This window comes from Piliocolobus tephrosceles, chromosome 3 (assembly GCF_002776525.5).
Source record: "Piliocolobus tephrosceles isolate RC106 chromosome 3, ASM277652v3, whole genome shotgun sequence".
Taxonomy (NCBI): domain Eukaryota; kingdom Metazoa; phylum Chordata; class Mammalia; order Primates; family Cercopithecidae; genus Piliocolobus; species Piliocolobus tephrosceles.
Window position 1 is genome coordinate 83217345 of NC_045436.1, and position 16509 is coordinate 83233853.

Genomic DNA, 16509 nt, shown 5'->3' on the forward strand with positions numbered 1-16509 from the left:
CCGGCACAAGACAAGGATGCCCTCTCACCACTCCTATTCAACATAGTATTGGAAGTTCTGGGAGGGCAATCAGGCAAGGGAAAGAAATAAAGGGTATTGAAATAGGAAGAGAGGAAGTCAAGTGGTCTCTGTTTGCAGATGACATGATTGTGTATTTAGAAAACCCCATCGTCTCAGCCCAAAATCTCCTTAAGCTGATAAGCAACTTCAGCCAATTGTCAAGATACAAAATCAATGTGCAAAAATCACAAGCATTCCTATACACCAATAATAGACAAACACAGAGCCAAATCATGAGCGAGCTCCCATTCACAATTGCTACAAAGAGAACTAAATACTTAGAAATACAACTTACGAGGGATGTGAAGGACCTCTGCAAGGAGAACTACAAACCATTGCTCAAGGAAATAAGAGAGGACACAAACAAATGGAAAAACATTCCATGCTCATGGATAGGAAGAAACAATATCATGAAAATGACCACACTGCCCAAATTATTTTATAGATTCAATGCTATCCCCATTAAGCTACCATTGACTTTCTTCACAGAATTGGAAAAAACTACTTTAAATTTCATATGGAACCAAAAAAGAGCTCACATAGCCAAGACAATCCTATGCAAAAAGAATAAAGCTGGAGACATCACACTACCTGACTTCAAACTATATTTCAAGGCTACAGTAACCAAAACAGCATGATACTGGTACCAAAATAGATATATAGACGAATGGAACAGAACAGAGGCCTTAAAAATAACACCACACATCTGCAACCATCTGACCTTTGACAAACCTGACAAAAACAAGCAATGGGGAAAGGATTCCCTATTTAATAAATGGTGTTGGGAAAACAGGCTAGTCCTATGCAGAAAAATGAAACTGGACCCCTTCCTTACACTTTATTCAAAAATTAACTCAAGGTGGATTAAAGACTTAGACGTAAGACTTAAAACCATAAAAACCCTAGAAGAAAATCTAGGCAATTCAGGACATAGGCATGGGCAAAGGCTTCATGACTAAAACACCAAAAGCAATGGCAATTAAAGCCAAAATTGATAAATAGGATCTAATTAAACCAAAGAGCTTCTCTACAGCTAAATAAACTATGGTCAGAGTGAACAGGCAGCCTACAGAATGGGAGAAAATTTTTGCGATCTATCCATCTGACAAAGGGCTAGTATCCAGAATCTACAAGGAAATTAAACCAATTTACAAGAAAGAAACAAACAACCCCATCAAAAAGTGGGTGAAGGATATGAACAGACACCTCTCAAAAGAAGACATTTATGTGGCTAACAAACATATGAAAAAAAGCTCATCATCACTGGTCATTAGAGAAATGCAAATCAAAACCACATGAGATACCATCTCACGCCCCTTAGAATGGCGATCATTAAAAAGTTAGGAAACAACAGATAGTGGAGAGGATATGGAGAAATACGAATGCTTTTATGCTGTTAGTGGGAGTGTAAATTAGTTCAACCATTGTTTAAGACAGTGTAGCAATTCCTTAAGGATCTAGAACTAGAAATACCATTTGACCCAGCAATCCCATTACTGGGTATATACCCAAAGGATTATAAATCACTCTACTGATTTTCCTTTCTCCACATCCAGGTCGCCCGCGGTTTGTTGTGTCCGCTGGGCCCGCCTGAGCTGGAGACCTCCGCGCTGGCCCCCAGGAGCCTCCGGCCCTGGCCCAGCGCTGCCGCTCTGCAGCAGCGGCAGAATGGGTGGCCCCTGGGGCGCGGGCTGGGTGGCGGCGGGCCTGCTCCTCGGCGCGGGCGCCTGCTACTGCATTTACAGACTGACCCGGGGTCCGCGGCGGGGCGACCGCGAGCTCGGGATGCGCCCTTCCAAGTCTGCAGAAGACTTAACTGATGGTTCATATGATGATGTTCTAAATGCTGCACAACTTCAGAAACTCCTTTACCTGCTGGAGTCGACTGAGGATCCTGTAATTATTGAAAGAGCTTTGATTACTTTGGGTAACAGTGCAGCCTTTTCAGTTAACCAAGCTATTATTCATGAATTGGGTGGTATTCCAATTGTTGGAAACAAAATCAACCATTCCAACCAGAGTATTAAAGAGAAAGCTTTAAATGCACTAAATAACCTGAGTGTGAATGTTGAAAATCAAATCAAGATAAAGATATACATCAATCAAGTCTGTGAGGATGTCTTCTCTGGTCCTCTGAACTCTGCTGTGCAGCTGGCCGGACTGAGATTGTTGACAAACATGACTGTTACCAATGACCACCAGCACATGCTTCACAGTTACATTACAGACCTGTTCCAGGTGTTACTTACTGGAAATGGAAACACGAAGGTGCAAGTTTTGAAACTGCTTTTGAATTTGTCTGAAAATCCAGCCATGACAGAAGGACTTCTTCATGCCCAAGTGGATTAGTCATTCCTTTCCCTTTATGACAGCCACGTGGCAAAGGAGATTCTTCTTCGAGTACTTACACTATTTCAGAATATAAATAACTGCCTCAAAATAGAAGGCCGTTTAGCTGTGCAGCCTACTTTCACTGAAGGTTCACTGTTTTTCCTGTTACATGGAGAAGAATGTGCCCAGAAAATAAAAGCTTTAGTTGACCACCATGATGCAGAGGTGAAGGAAAAGATTTTAACAATAATACCCAAAATCTGATTGGTCATATTTTTCCAAAGAGTAATGCAGTCTGGACATAAACATATTTGCTATCTTCCTTGTAAGGGGATTCTTCCAGCTGCTGAATTTAAACAGTAAATATCACATTTCATCATTAACACAGCTATAACTTGCTGTGCTTCTAGATTTATTTTGGACTGTTTTGATACCAAGTGAGTATAAGAGCTTGTACTGAAACCGTTTCTTTCTTTTTATTTTGCTATTTGCAAATACTTGTTATTTTCCCTACATGAAGTGGCAGTAACCTTTTTCACATTTAAGCTACCCTTCTACCTTTTGAAGTGATTTGCAGTTACTCATCTGAGACAGCATCAGTATTTGACTAAATCGTTGCTTCAGAACTGTCATAGCTTGTTCTTTTAGTAGCAATGAAATCCTAAGTTCTTGAGGCCACTCACCTGCCAACCTGACCATACTGCTTTCAAAAGTCTTTTCTCGTCAGTATAATCTATTTTGGTCACTTCTAGTCAGTGAAAAATGTAAACTTTTAGGAGAGAATGTTTTCTAGGACTCACCCACTCCCCTTCAATGTTCAATATGTAAAAAAAGTTACATATAAAATAGTGGGATCAATCACAATGTCCATCTTTAGACAGTTGGTTAACTGAATTTTCTGGTCTTGGAAAAGAATGATGGAGGCTGGGCGCAGTGGCTCATGCCTGTAATCCCAGCACTTTGGGAGGCTGAGGCAGGCAGATCACCTGAGGTCAGGAGTTTGGGACTAGCCTGACCAATATGGAGAAACCCCGTCTCTATTAAGAATACAAAATTAGCTGGGCATGGTGGCGCATGCCTGTTAATCCCAGCTACTTGGGAGGCTGAGGGAGGAGAATGCTTGAATCCAGGAGGCAGAGGTTGCAGTGAGCTGAGATCGCGCCATTGCACTCCAGCCTGGGCAACAAGAGCAAAACACTGTCTCAAAAAAAAAGAATGATGGCTAGGCACGGTGGCTCACGCCTTGTAATCCCAGCAGTTTGGGAGGCCGAGGCGGGCGGATCACGAGGTCACGAGATCGAGACCATCCTGGCGAACATGGTGAAACCCCCCTCTCTACTAAAAATACAAAACAATTAGCCGGGCGAGGTGGCGGGCACCTGTAGTCCCAGCTTCTCGGGAGGCTGAGGCAGGAGAATGGCATGAACCCAGGAGGCGGAGCTTGCAGTGAGCAGAGATCGCGCCACTGCACTCCAGCCTGGGAGACAGAGCGAGACTCTGTCTCAAAAAAAAAAAAAACAAAAAACAAAAACAAAAAGAATGATGGAACTCTGAATGTGCTTAAGTGGAAAGCTATCTATGAAATATGGTGGTTTTTTTTAAAAAAACACAAATTATAGAAGAATATGGGATCGTGTGTGTGTGTGTGTTTAAATGAAAAACGCTTATGTATTGACAAAACACTTCTAGAATGATACCCAAACTCTTGTAGTGGGAGTGGGGAATGCCTTCTACATACACACTGTTCTACTGTTTGAATTTTTTACTATGAGCCCAAATTGTATAATCTTTTTTTAAAAAAGAGGAAAAAAATCACTCAAAAAAAAATCACTCTGCTATAAAGACACATGCACACGTATGTTTATTGCCAGCACTGTTCACAATAGCAAAGACTTGGAACCAATCCAAATGCCCATCAAAGATAGACTGGACAATCAAATTTGGCACATATACACCATGGAATACTATGCAGCCATAAGAAAGGATGAGTTCATGTCCTTTGCAGAGATATGGATGAAGATGGAAACCATCCTTCTCAGCAAACTAACACAGGAACAGAAAACCAAACACTGCGTGTTCTCACTCATAAGTGAGAGTTGAACAGTGAGAACATATGGACACAGAGAGGTGATCATCCCACACCGGGGCCCGTTGAGGGGTGGGAGTCTAGGGGAGGGACAGCATTAGGAGAAATATCTAATGTAGATGTTGGGTTGATAAGTGCAGCAAACCACCATGGCACTTTGTATACCTATGTAACAAGCCTGCACATTCTGCCATTATCCCAGAACTTAAAGTATTAAAAAAAAAAAAAAAAAAACAAAAGAATAAAAAAGAAATCAAGAAAGTAACTGTATTTATAATTGCCTCAAATAATACACCTAGGAATAAACTTAACCAAAGAAATGAAAGATCTCTACAATGAAAACTATAAAACATTGATGCAAGAAATTAAAGAAGATACAAAAAAAAGGGACTGTATTCTATGTTCATGGATTGTAAGAACCAATATTGTTAAACGTTCATAGTACACAAAGCAATCTACAGAATCTATGCAATCCCTGTTAAAATACCAATGCCATTCTTCACAGAAATGGAAAAAATAATCCTAAAATTTTATGAAAGCATAAAAGACCCAGAATAGCCAAAGCCATCCTGGGCATAAAGAACAAAACTGGAGGAATCACATTACCTGATTTCAAATTGTACTACAGAGATATTGCAATAAAAAAGCATAGTACTGGTTTGAAAACAAACATATAAACCAATGGGACAGAATAGAGAATCCAGAAATAAATCCATACATCTATAATAAATTCATTTAATATTTATAAAACTCAGCCTAGTATTTACATTGCTTAATTCATCCAAAACAGAAACAATTGAACTCATGGAGACAGAGAGTAGGATGGTTACTAGGGACTGGGAAGAGTAGTGGGGGTAGGGGGATAGGAGTGGGCATGGTTAATGGGTACAAAAATATAGCTAGATAGAAAGAATAAGATGTTGTATTTCATAGCACAACAGTGTGACTCCAGTCAACAATGACTGTTCCTTTAAAAATAACTAAATGAGTATAATTGGATTGTTTATAACACAAAGAAAGGATAAATGCTTGAGGTGATGGATAACCCTCCTCTGAAAAAAGGAAGTATGAGAAATACGTCACAATGAAAAGAGAAATTTATGCTGGTTTTTGTAATGTCTAATTACAAAAACCTAATATATAAGATTCCCAGATTTCTGGTATGAATACTTCATCAATCTGATGTCTCTTCATTGAACCAGAGAGAAGTTGCTAGTACTTTTTGAGAGCAGCAATAGAGCAACTGTCCTTCACATCTGAAAGTCCACATGATGGAGTTTATGCAAATTTACCTTCTTTTTGGAGATAATTAAATCTTTTAAATATTTTATTTATTAAATCTTAGTTTTAAGGTAGAACCATGTGCAACTTACTAATTTTGTAATCCATTCATTGTGGGAATATATTTCTCACTATCCTTCAGTTTTCTCAACTGTGAAATGTAGATAATTACATATATCTTATTCCATATTATTATATGCAAAGTAAGTGATTTAATATTTATAAACTCAGCCTAGCATTTACCTTAAATAATTCATCCAAAATTTTAGTAAGAAATATTATCAATAAAGCTAGGAATAAGACAATTATTCCCTCTATCAGTATTATGATGTTCTAGTGAGCATAACTGTTTTCTTCCTATTAGAAACAAATGAAATTGGGAATCCTCACTTAACTAAGACTAAAATAACAATACCACAATTACCTAGTTAATGAAATTGACCTAGAGAAAAAATGAGGAATAAAATGTGGGAATTAAGAAGGAAGGTAATTGTTATTTTTTAAATACAGCATTTCCATATTCAAATTTGTGTGCAGCATTTCCATCTTCAAATCAGCCCTTTTGCATCCATCCTGTGTCCAGCTTCAAATCTCTTGGACTTCCTCTTCTACTACCAGCTAGAGAAAACACTTCGCTTTTATAGGGCTCATGTAATTTGATTAGGTCTATGCCCTCTCATCTCCATTTTGCCAGATTACTGTAACAGTCACAGGAGTAACACTCGGCAATAAAGATCATGGGAACCACTTTAAAATTCTTCTTACCACATTATTCTGTTGTTCCATTTTTTTTCTATTCTATTGTGTTTCAGAACAGATTACTTTCCTTAAATAAAAACCTATTTGTGAAAAGTAAATGTTATATGTAATATTTTAAAAACAGTTTCTAATTATCTTATGTTTAAAATGGAATAACAGTAACTAGTTACAGGATTACAATTAGGACCAAATAAGATAATGTATATGAAACATTTTATAAACTTTAAAGCAGTCAGTAAGCATTAGTTATACTTAATTTAACTTTTGTCTAGATTCATAGAGATGAAAAAGATAGTCAAATGGTCACATGGTTTAGTAGTTTCTAAAGTTTTAAAAATTATAGAACGTTTCCTACCATGCTATTTTAGTATCACAATAGATCCTTGAAGTAAGGGCAGCTATCATCAATATCACATATTTTTACTTAGTTTCAGTGTCTTGAAATTTCATAGAACAGGTATTGCAAGATATTTCAAAAACTATTTGTTTTATCTTTTTTTCACACAAAGAATTTAATAAAAATTGTTTTTAATATAATGTTTAGAACATGGGAAACTCAAGGATGGCATGACAGATGTTTCTTACAATATGTCTGAAATACATGTTTGGGAGAGAGAAAATGAAGTCAATATTCCAGGGCTTTGAAACATCTATTCTCTTAGGAGGGAGAGGGGTAATGTGAGGGAATAATAATGGAAAGAAAGGTCCTAGCATGTTCTGATGCATTCCACTTGGTCCAGACAACCAAAATAAGTGATTAAGTCATGTCTCAAATCATTGAGGTTTACTGAGACAGCTTGAGGGTGCAACTGGGAAAAAACTCCAGTCACAGAAGCATCTGTGGCCATTTTTTCCAAGGAGGTTCTCAGGAGATTTAGTATTTATACATTTCCTTAAAGAGAGGCCAGGGGTGGCAGTGAGACAAATGATTATATACTTCTGAGACTTTAGTCAGTGCCCAGTAAATCTACATTTTATATAAGATAAGGTGCATCTTGGGGATGGGTGAAGGAAGGATTAATTTTATTTTTGTTACCTACCTGGGAAGATAAGCTAGTAGTCTTTTGAAAGAACTGGTTTTTGTTTTAGTCCTTAGGAAAGAAAACCTAATGACTCAGCTAGGAGGAGGGTATAATGAGGCGTGTCCAGTCTCCCATCCCATCATGATCCTAAATTCAGCTTTCAAGGTTTCTCTGGAATTCCCTTGGCCAGGAGGGAGTCTGTTCAGTTAGTTGGGTGCTTGGAATTTTGGTTTTATTTTTCTGTTCCGATGTGGAATTTTGGGGAAGGAGTTAGAACTCCTGCACCCAGCATGGGGATGAGATGTGAAATAGAGTTCCCTATGGAAATGCAGAGCTAAGAATGTCAAATAAAAGTCAAAGGTATTTACATTTAATTTTTATTATTTATTTATTTATTTATTTATTTATTTATTTATTTATTTATTTAGTGTGTGTGTATGTTTTAATCACATTTTGCCTGCATACTTTAGGCAAAGGCAGAAGGTAATAGGACTGTTGTGTTTATTTCTATCTATGTGTGATGCTTTTTTACTCATTTGCTCTGTATTGGTTCTTCTGGTGTGCTAAGTTCCATCTGCTCTGTTGCCCTCTTGCTTGCTGCTCCAGTAGCAGCCTCTGCATCTCTTGTACTAAAGCACCACTGACGACACCATGGAGACTCTAACTCCTTGTATGACTTACAGACTCAGATGAAGCCCTGAATTCCAGAAACTCAGATCTGGCTTCCTCAGCAGCTAACTGGAGGCACTAGACAAGGATTAACATCCTTGGACAAGCTTTGATCAATGAGAGATACGAGACATGGGAAACTGGCAGATAAATTTCCTTTCCTTCTGTATTTGTGTGAGTTGTCCAGAGAAACAGAACCAATTAGGACCCCTCTTTCTATTTTTCGTATCCTGTAATAAATATATATTTATTATGGGAAATGGCTCACACATTTATGAAAGTCAAGAAATTCTGTGACATGCTGTCTGCAAGGTGGAGAACTGGGAAAGGCAAATTATTAATATGAGTTCAGTTTAAGTCCAAAGACCTAAGAACCAGGGGAGTGGATGGTGTAACTCCCAGTTTGAGTCTGAAGACCTGGGAAGTCAGGGGTAGAGTATGGGGGTTTGGCAGATGGCGGTGGAGTCACGGGGTGGACACTGGTGTGAGTCCCAGTGTCTGAAGTCCTGACAACCTGGAGCTTTGATGTCTAAGGGCAGGATAAGATGGATGTCCCAGCTGAAGAGACAGAGAACGAATTCTCCCTTCATCTGCCTTTTTGTTTTATTCAAGCCTTAAATTAATTGGAGGATGCCCATCCCACCCACCTTGGAGAGGGCGAATCTTCTTTTCTCAGTCTATTGATCCAAATGCTAATCTCTTCAATTAACTCTCTCACAGACACCCAGAAATAGTGTTATACCAGCTGTCTGGGCTTAACCTAGTTATATTGACACAAAATTAACCATCACATGTTCTTTACCTGACAGACTCTTCCAAGGTACAATGATTCTATGGAGGCAGTCTTGATTAGTCCTTCATGATAAGGAACAAATTTGTATTTTCTTTAAACCTATGGCCAGCTCAGTAATTGATACCTTGCATTTATTTCCCACCTTTGTCCGTCTCACTTTTCTTTCTTCCACATTTTTAATGTCCTAGAATTGAATGATCCAATAAAATATTAGTGGATTAGCTTTGCCCAATTCTCTGTTTTCTGAGGAACTCAGGCTAAGATTCCTTCATTTATTCAGCAACTATATTGACTAAATATTATTAAGTGAATATTATTGTTGGATGTCTACTCTGTACCACATAATGTTAAAGCACTTGGGATGCATCAACGAACAAAGTAGACAAAAATCTTTGCCCTTTCTGAGTTACTTTCTAGGAGAGGGAGAGAGAGAGAGAATATTAAAAATAATGAACAAGTAGGTTTTACAGTATATATGATAGAAAGTGATAAGAGAGCGCATAATCAGCTTCATTTTCCAGTTTTTCTACCAATCTTCTTCTCTTCTCCCAAGTCCATCTCTCACCTTTTCTTTTCTTTTCTTTTCCTTTACACTCCAACAACATTGAATTACTTACAGTTTCCTCTCCCTTTGAGGCCCCCAATCCGCCATACTAGTTTCCATCTCCATGCCTTTGCTTTGCAGCTGCCACAGCTGGAATGACCTCCACATATTCCTTTTCTATCTAGCTATTCAGACTCACCTTAGGATCGTGTTTTCAGGAAATCTTATCTGATTTCTTTCTCTGCTTTCCCCAAGCTATTTTAGGGGTTAGTCTAGACTGCCATAATTCCCTTATCATTATACACTCATGTTATTTTTAAAGCATAATTATTTGTGTGTTTATGTCTTCTACTAATCTGGGATTTCACTGAGGACAGGGACTATGTCATATATACTGTTTTACTCCTAACACATAGGATGGTGTTCAGTAATATTATTTTAAATAAATGAGAAGTGAGGTTCCAGAATTGTGAGCTATAGAAGTCTACTATTAAGGTCTCACTGGAAACGTTAAAGAAGCAAGGCATTCGGAAACACAAAATAAGTCAAGTTAAAGAGAAGCAGCAGCAGATTTGGGGTTGGTTTAGTACAGAGTTGGCTTCAATTTGTGTACTCTGAATTAGACTCTGTGGTAGACTAATTGCTCAAAATGACCACAATTCTCTCCCCTGAATATCCTATTGCAATGCTCACATCTCTTCACTTCAAGGTGTAGAGTCTTTTTCCTTTATCTCTTGAATCTAGGCCGGACTTTTGACTTCCCTTTGTTAAAATAATTCATTGAAAATGTCTGTTTTGAACCTGGGGCTCAAGAGACATTGCACTTTCACTTCCTTTGTAAACTCTTTCCTCTGTCATGAGAACAAACCTAGGCAGTCTGTTTTCCTGGAACTAGGCTGAGTCATCCCAGCTGTGCTGGCTGCCAGCTGAACCACCAGCTGATGGAAGACACTTGAGCATGTCCCATCAAGCTCAACTAAATCTATTCAGATAAGCAGAACTACCCAGCTGACCCAGAGATTTATGAAGAAATCATAAATAGTTCCTGTTTAAAGCTACTAGATTTGGTAATGGTTTATTACACAGCAATAACTATTAATTAAAGATACAGAACTTCAAGTGGAAAGTTTGTTTCAGAGCACTCGTGGTACAAAGTGTTTTCTGACTTTTTAGAGAGTGACTTTATGGTGTTTGTAGAAATGATACATACTATAAAAAAGTTTAATCAATATGAGTATCACAAAAAAGTATAAAATTATACCACCTAGTTACATATTTACTTTATAGCTAAATATGCATATTTCAAACCATGTGAAATAATATATCTGTTTATAAATTTATATGTTACTCTCTTACATTTTAAGAAATAACTTTACTCAAACCCTTTATTTGTATATTTGATATTAATAATTGTTTTTGATTATTAGAGCCACTATTTGAGTTGTCTAACAGTTTTCCAGAGAATGTCATTTTGACTGCTAGTTCATTTGTCATGTAGCATTATTTGAAGTCTATCTAATGCTGTCACTAAATGTTTTTTCTAAAGTGATAAGTATATATTTCCATAATATGAGGGAAGTTGTTTCTTCATTTACCCTGTAGATGATCTCAAAAATGTTACTATTCACTATACTGATTTTAAATTTTTTTAACAGCAAGTATCAATTGAATAGTGAATAATTTTTATAAAATATGTTTAATATGCTTAAAAGTTATGGTACAAAGAATACTTAGGTTCAGAAATAAAACATTATCATCCTCTTTTAACATTGTTCTGCTCTTCCTCCTCAGTCTTTTACCCCTTTCTTTGCCCTCAGAGATAACTACCATACTGAATTTAATTTTTTCCCCTTGCTTCTTCTTAAACTTATTTATTTACATTACGAGAACATTATGTTTCTGAGATTCACCATTGATATTGTGTATACCTATAATTCTTAACTCATGCATATACACTGCTCTTTGGTATTCCAGTGTACATATAGTATGACCTATTTATTCATTTATGTTGGTTATGAAAGTAATGCTAATTTCTGTTACAATCTCAACATCACATTTGTTAAACATCATATCATATCATAGCTTTCATTTCACAGTCCAAAGTGAATCAATTTTTGTGTAGGTGGGGTGGGGTGGAGGGTTCGTGGAGGGGTATGAGAAATGTTTCCGCTTCATGTAGTAATTCAGAAATCTAGATTCCTTTTATAATGAAGCTCCTCCGTATTCAATACATGGCTTTGAAGTTACACTGGCATCATACAGTTAGCAGAGAGAAAAGGATCATACGGAAGGCATGCTTAGATTTAACTGCTGTGCCCACTCTCTTTGATGAGAAACAGTTAAAGGCCTCATTTTGATGCAAGCGAGGATACTTGACAATATGGTTTATCTGTGTGCTCAAAGGATAATAAAATTTTTGATGAATGCATAGCATTGTCATTTCTACAGTCTTCTAGTCACTAAATATCCATTTAACTTTTATTCTCATACTCACCTTCTTTCCAATACAGGCAATTGAAAGTCCAACCACAGCTAAAAATTCACATCCTTATTCTGTGTTCACAAGGCTATATCTTAATGGACTTTGTTTCCTCAACAACTTTATGTCTTAGTGTGTAGTTTCTAGCAGAGAATCAGATTCCCATTCTTTGAGGCTCTACATTTCTTGTCCCTCTAATCCCTTTCAAATTCCATCCTGGCTTATTTATTTCCTAAAATAGTTAGCTGCTCTCCAACCCTTCTACTCTCTGTAATCACCTTCCATTATGCACATGGCTTATTTTCCAACCTCTGATATCAGTTTCCTTGCCACTCAGCATCCGACTGCTCAGCTAATAACATCTATTTAAGGATCTGTTAAGCCAAATTATAAATTATTATGCTATTCAGAATAGACTAATTATTGCCAAAAATCAATATGAAAACCTCAGTGGCTTAATGTGTTATTTCTCACTCAAATCTCAGGCTTCTTGAATGGTTGGTGGGTGATCTTCCCTGTTGTAACTCAAAGGATCAGCATCTTACTTCTTAGGGCACTGCTATTTTCAACCTCTGGCACACGTAGAATGAGGAGAGAGTATGGGAGGTTGCATGTGGGCAATTTGTCATTTTTAACATTTCCATCCACAATGCCTATATTGTGCATTATAAAAAGTATAAAACAATATATATAAAGTGTTTCTGGGAGATGGCTTTATGAGTATTTAAAATTTTATTTCATGTTTGCTTCTTTGCTTGTTCCAGGATTCCTGGAGGAAACATTATATCCCTAAGTTAAAAATTATAATTGAATAACTTGCTTCAAAAATGAAGGTATGAATTTTACAACATGAGCTAAGCATTAAATACTAAACTAGTTAGGTACATCTGGAAAAAGCTTTGAGTATTCAAATATTTCAGGGAACACTTGCTAATATAGTTTTTCACAACCACAGATATTGATCTCTGATTTATCCAGGCTTTAATTGATAGTTTGAAAAGGAAAACATTAGAAAATATTAATTATATTAATATATTTTTATGGCTATTTTATGCCTTTGTAGATCAGATGCTTAACTACTTATTTGCTAGATGCATTCTTGAAGGCTTTGTTTCTATGTTTCTTAGAGGAAAAGTTCAAATTTGATTCAAAAATGTCTTCATTTCAATTTAAAAAATGACTTGATGCCCATCGTATGCTTATCACAGTGAGGTTAAAGTAGAAGCTTATGACATGTGTCTTCTCCGAAGTTCCTACCAAAAATGAACACTATTATGTTTGGGATGATGAGGAAGGAAAGAAACCAAGTATGAAAAATCATAATGGGCAAATCAGCATTTAGATGAAAAAATACAGGTGTGGAAGAATTCCCTCATTTTAGGATTTTAAAAACTGCGTCTTTATTTTCCCCTCTTAATTTGGCTTCTTGCCTTTCAAAAATTTTATTTTTATTGTTAACATACTAGTGATTTTTGTACATTGATTTCGTATCCTGAAACTTTGTTGACAAAACTGTGTGACTCCACTCAGTTACATCAGAAGTCAGTTTATACTTTGGCAGGTACTGGGCAAATGTTGTTGTTCTTAGCATTGGTCAGAGTGGACACTGCCCCTATGGCTTAGTCCTCACTACAGAGTGCAGCTGAAGCTGGAAATGGTCTGATGTATTTATTATGTTTTGTGTAAGAATATGGGAGGATGCAAGAGACCTTGGAAGTGTGATTAGAATATGCCCCCCGATTTCTTGTTTCATTTATTCTGAGGAAACTATTTGTCCTGTTATTTGGGTGAGACCTGGAGGGGACTGGACCCAAATCTAAACTCTGAATTAAAAAAGAAGATGCAGCTAAAAGAAAAAGGAAGAAGTCCAGAATTGGTGGTTATATAATCCTTAATAAATAATTTTAGAGCTAATTCACACCTTTTAGAGCTAAGTCTAGTAGAAAATTTTCATATATTTATATGAATTTTGAGTAGAGATGAATGCTTACTTTAAAAATAATGTCATATCTGAATAAAAATAAGATCGAGACTAAGATAAACTGACAAACAGGAGACTAAAGAACAAGAAGTTCCATAATAAAGCATCTGATTATAAAATTAATTTAGCTATATGTTGGCCAAATCAGGCTTCTTGTATCTATAGTTATATGTAGTATAAATATCTCACCATGAGACTGGAAACATATGACAGGTAACTCTTATCTTGACAGCAGTTTCACGACAGGGTACCCATCTATTAACAAAATAACTCTACAGAGTATGACTACAATGGTGAGTATTTCAGCACACTCCATAGATACTTGTTTTACAGCTTTAGACTTTTTCGTTTTTTTTTCTTTTTTCTCCCTGAGATGGGGTCTGGCTCTGCTGCCCAGGCTCACTGCAACTTCCACCTCCTGGATTCAATTCAAGTGATTCTTCTGCCTCAGTCTTCCTAGTAGCTGGGATTACAGGCACCTGCCACCACTCATGGCTAATTTTTGTATTTTTAATAGAGACGGGGTTTCAGCCTGTTGGCCAGGCTGGTCTCAAACTCCTGATCTCTAGCAATGCACCAGCCTCGGCCTCCCAAAGTGCTGGGATTACAGGTTTAGGCCACCGTGCCCAGCCTCACAGCTTTATAGTTTTTCATCAGCAATACAAAATGTTTTCAACACACACATTATATGTTTTTCTCTTTGATTTGTATTACTGAAGCCTATGAATATGTTTTTGGATCAAGAACCTTTTTGAAAATCTAGTGAAAGGCAATTCCTTCCCAGGAATAAGCATAGATTATTGTAGAAAATTTGTTGCAGACTCTACACCAAAAGTTCTTTTACAGACTCCAAGTTAGGAAACTCTACTCTCAATCGCCATTTTTTTTAATGCCTTGGGAAGAAACTAGAAGTTAGCAAAGTCTCAATCCTGGTTTACCTTGTCGCTTTTTGGAAGGTCTGGGGAAATCTAAAGCCTTCAGTGTTGCCTAACTCTACTGAGGGCATTCCTCTTTGTGCCATCTATAGCAAACAATGTGATGATGGGAGAGAAGTACTGAATATGAGGCTGCATGTCTCTCTAGAGTAAGAATAGAACATTATTTATATATTCATCCATTAAACAAACATGTACTAGCCATTCATTATGTAGAAAGTGCTTTTGTAGGCACTGGGGGATAACTGATATATAAGATAATCAAACCGCAAGGAGAAGCCCAGAAATGTTATTTATATTATTAGTTTATGTAAAAACTAGAGATTCTAAATATTAAAAAGATATAATTATATTATATTTATTCATATTGAATGGCATATTATATGCATAAATGCCTTGTAAATTGTGAAGTATCCTTTCAATGCTATTTTTATTTTTTACCTTGAGGTTGGGAAACTAAAACCAATGAAGATCACAGTGAGCAAAGGAGTCATGAGATTTTCATACAGGAAATAGAATTTAAAAACTCACAGAGACTCCAAAACAAACCTGATCTGAAGCAGAAAAAGAAATTGTTCATGGAACTGTTATCAATAAGACTTAACAGATACTTTCTGAATGGCAGTATGAATTGATATTTAGCAGACATCTTGTTTCAATATAGAGCTTGAAAAACCGAGTTATAACAACATAGTTGAAAAATACAGTTTAGTAGCAGCATATAGGTAGGTCCATGGTCTCACAGGGTAATGATTTAATAAAAAATAATAATTCAGGAAAAAATAGGTCAAAACTCCCAGAAACTTTCACACATGGCAAAATGTATTATGGAAGATTTTCTAAGAATATTGTTAAAACCTGACCTTGATAACCACCAGGAAACCAACAGAAAGAACATTCAAATTAACTACAGAAAATATACATTTCTATATCTATTAGTTTCCTAGGGTTGTCATAACAAATTACCACAAACTTGTTGGCTTAAAACGACAGAAATGTGTTCTCTCACAGTTCTGGAGGCTAGAAATCTGAAATCAAGGTGTTGGCAGGGCCATGCTCCCTCTGAAGACTTGAGGGAATAATCGTTCCTTGCTTCTTCCTGGATTCTGATGGCTCCCGGCAGTTCTTGACAGTCCTTGGTTTGCATCACTTCAGTCTCTGCTTCTGTCTTCACATCTTCTTCTTCTTTCTGTCTCTGTCCTCTCTTTTTCTGTCTTTTGTAAGTACACCTGTCACTGGGTGTAGGGTCCACCGTAATCCAGGATGATTTCATCTCTAGATCCTTACCTTAAAGCATCTGCAAAGACCCTTATTCCAAATAAGGTCATGTTTTGAGGTGCTCTGTGAAAATACCTTTCGTGGGCCAGTATTCAACACACTCGACTATTCTACTGATTTAAAATAACTTTTCTAAACATTGTATTGTTTCACCTTTGAAGGAGAGGATATTTGTTTTACTATTTCAAAACTCAGAAATTATTCCTATAAGCCACCAAATTCAAGGAGTATGTGAAAGTGAAATCACGTTTTTCTCTTGTAACATTTCAGAATCCTGTCATATAATAATTT

The 16509-nt window shown here is 36.8% G+C and overlaps 1 pseudogene across 1 annotated transcript; it reads left to right on the forward strand.

Moving 5' to 3' along the window:
* The first annotated feature begins 1632 nt into the window (after positions 1-1632).
* On the forward strand, positions 1633-3297 carry LOC111547955 (annotated as a pseudogene). Its single transcript, XR_002733282.2, has one exon. The product of XR_002733282.2 is annotated as an armadillo repeat-containing protein 10 pseudogene (transcript).
* The last annotated feature ends 13212 nt before the right edge of the window (positions 3298-16509 follow it).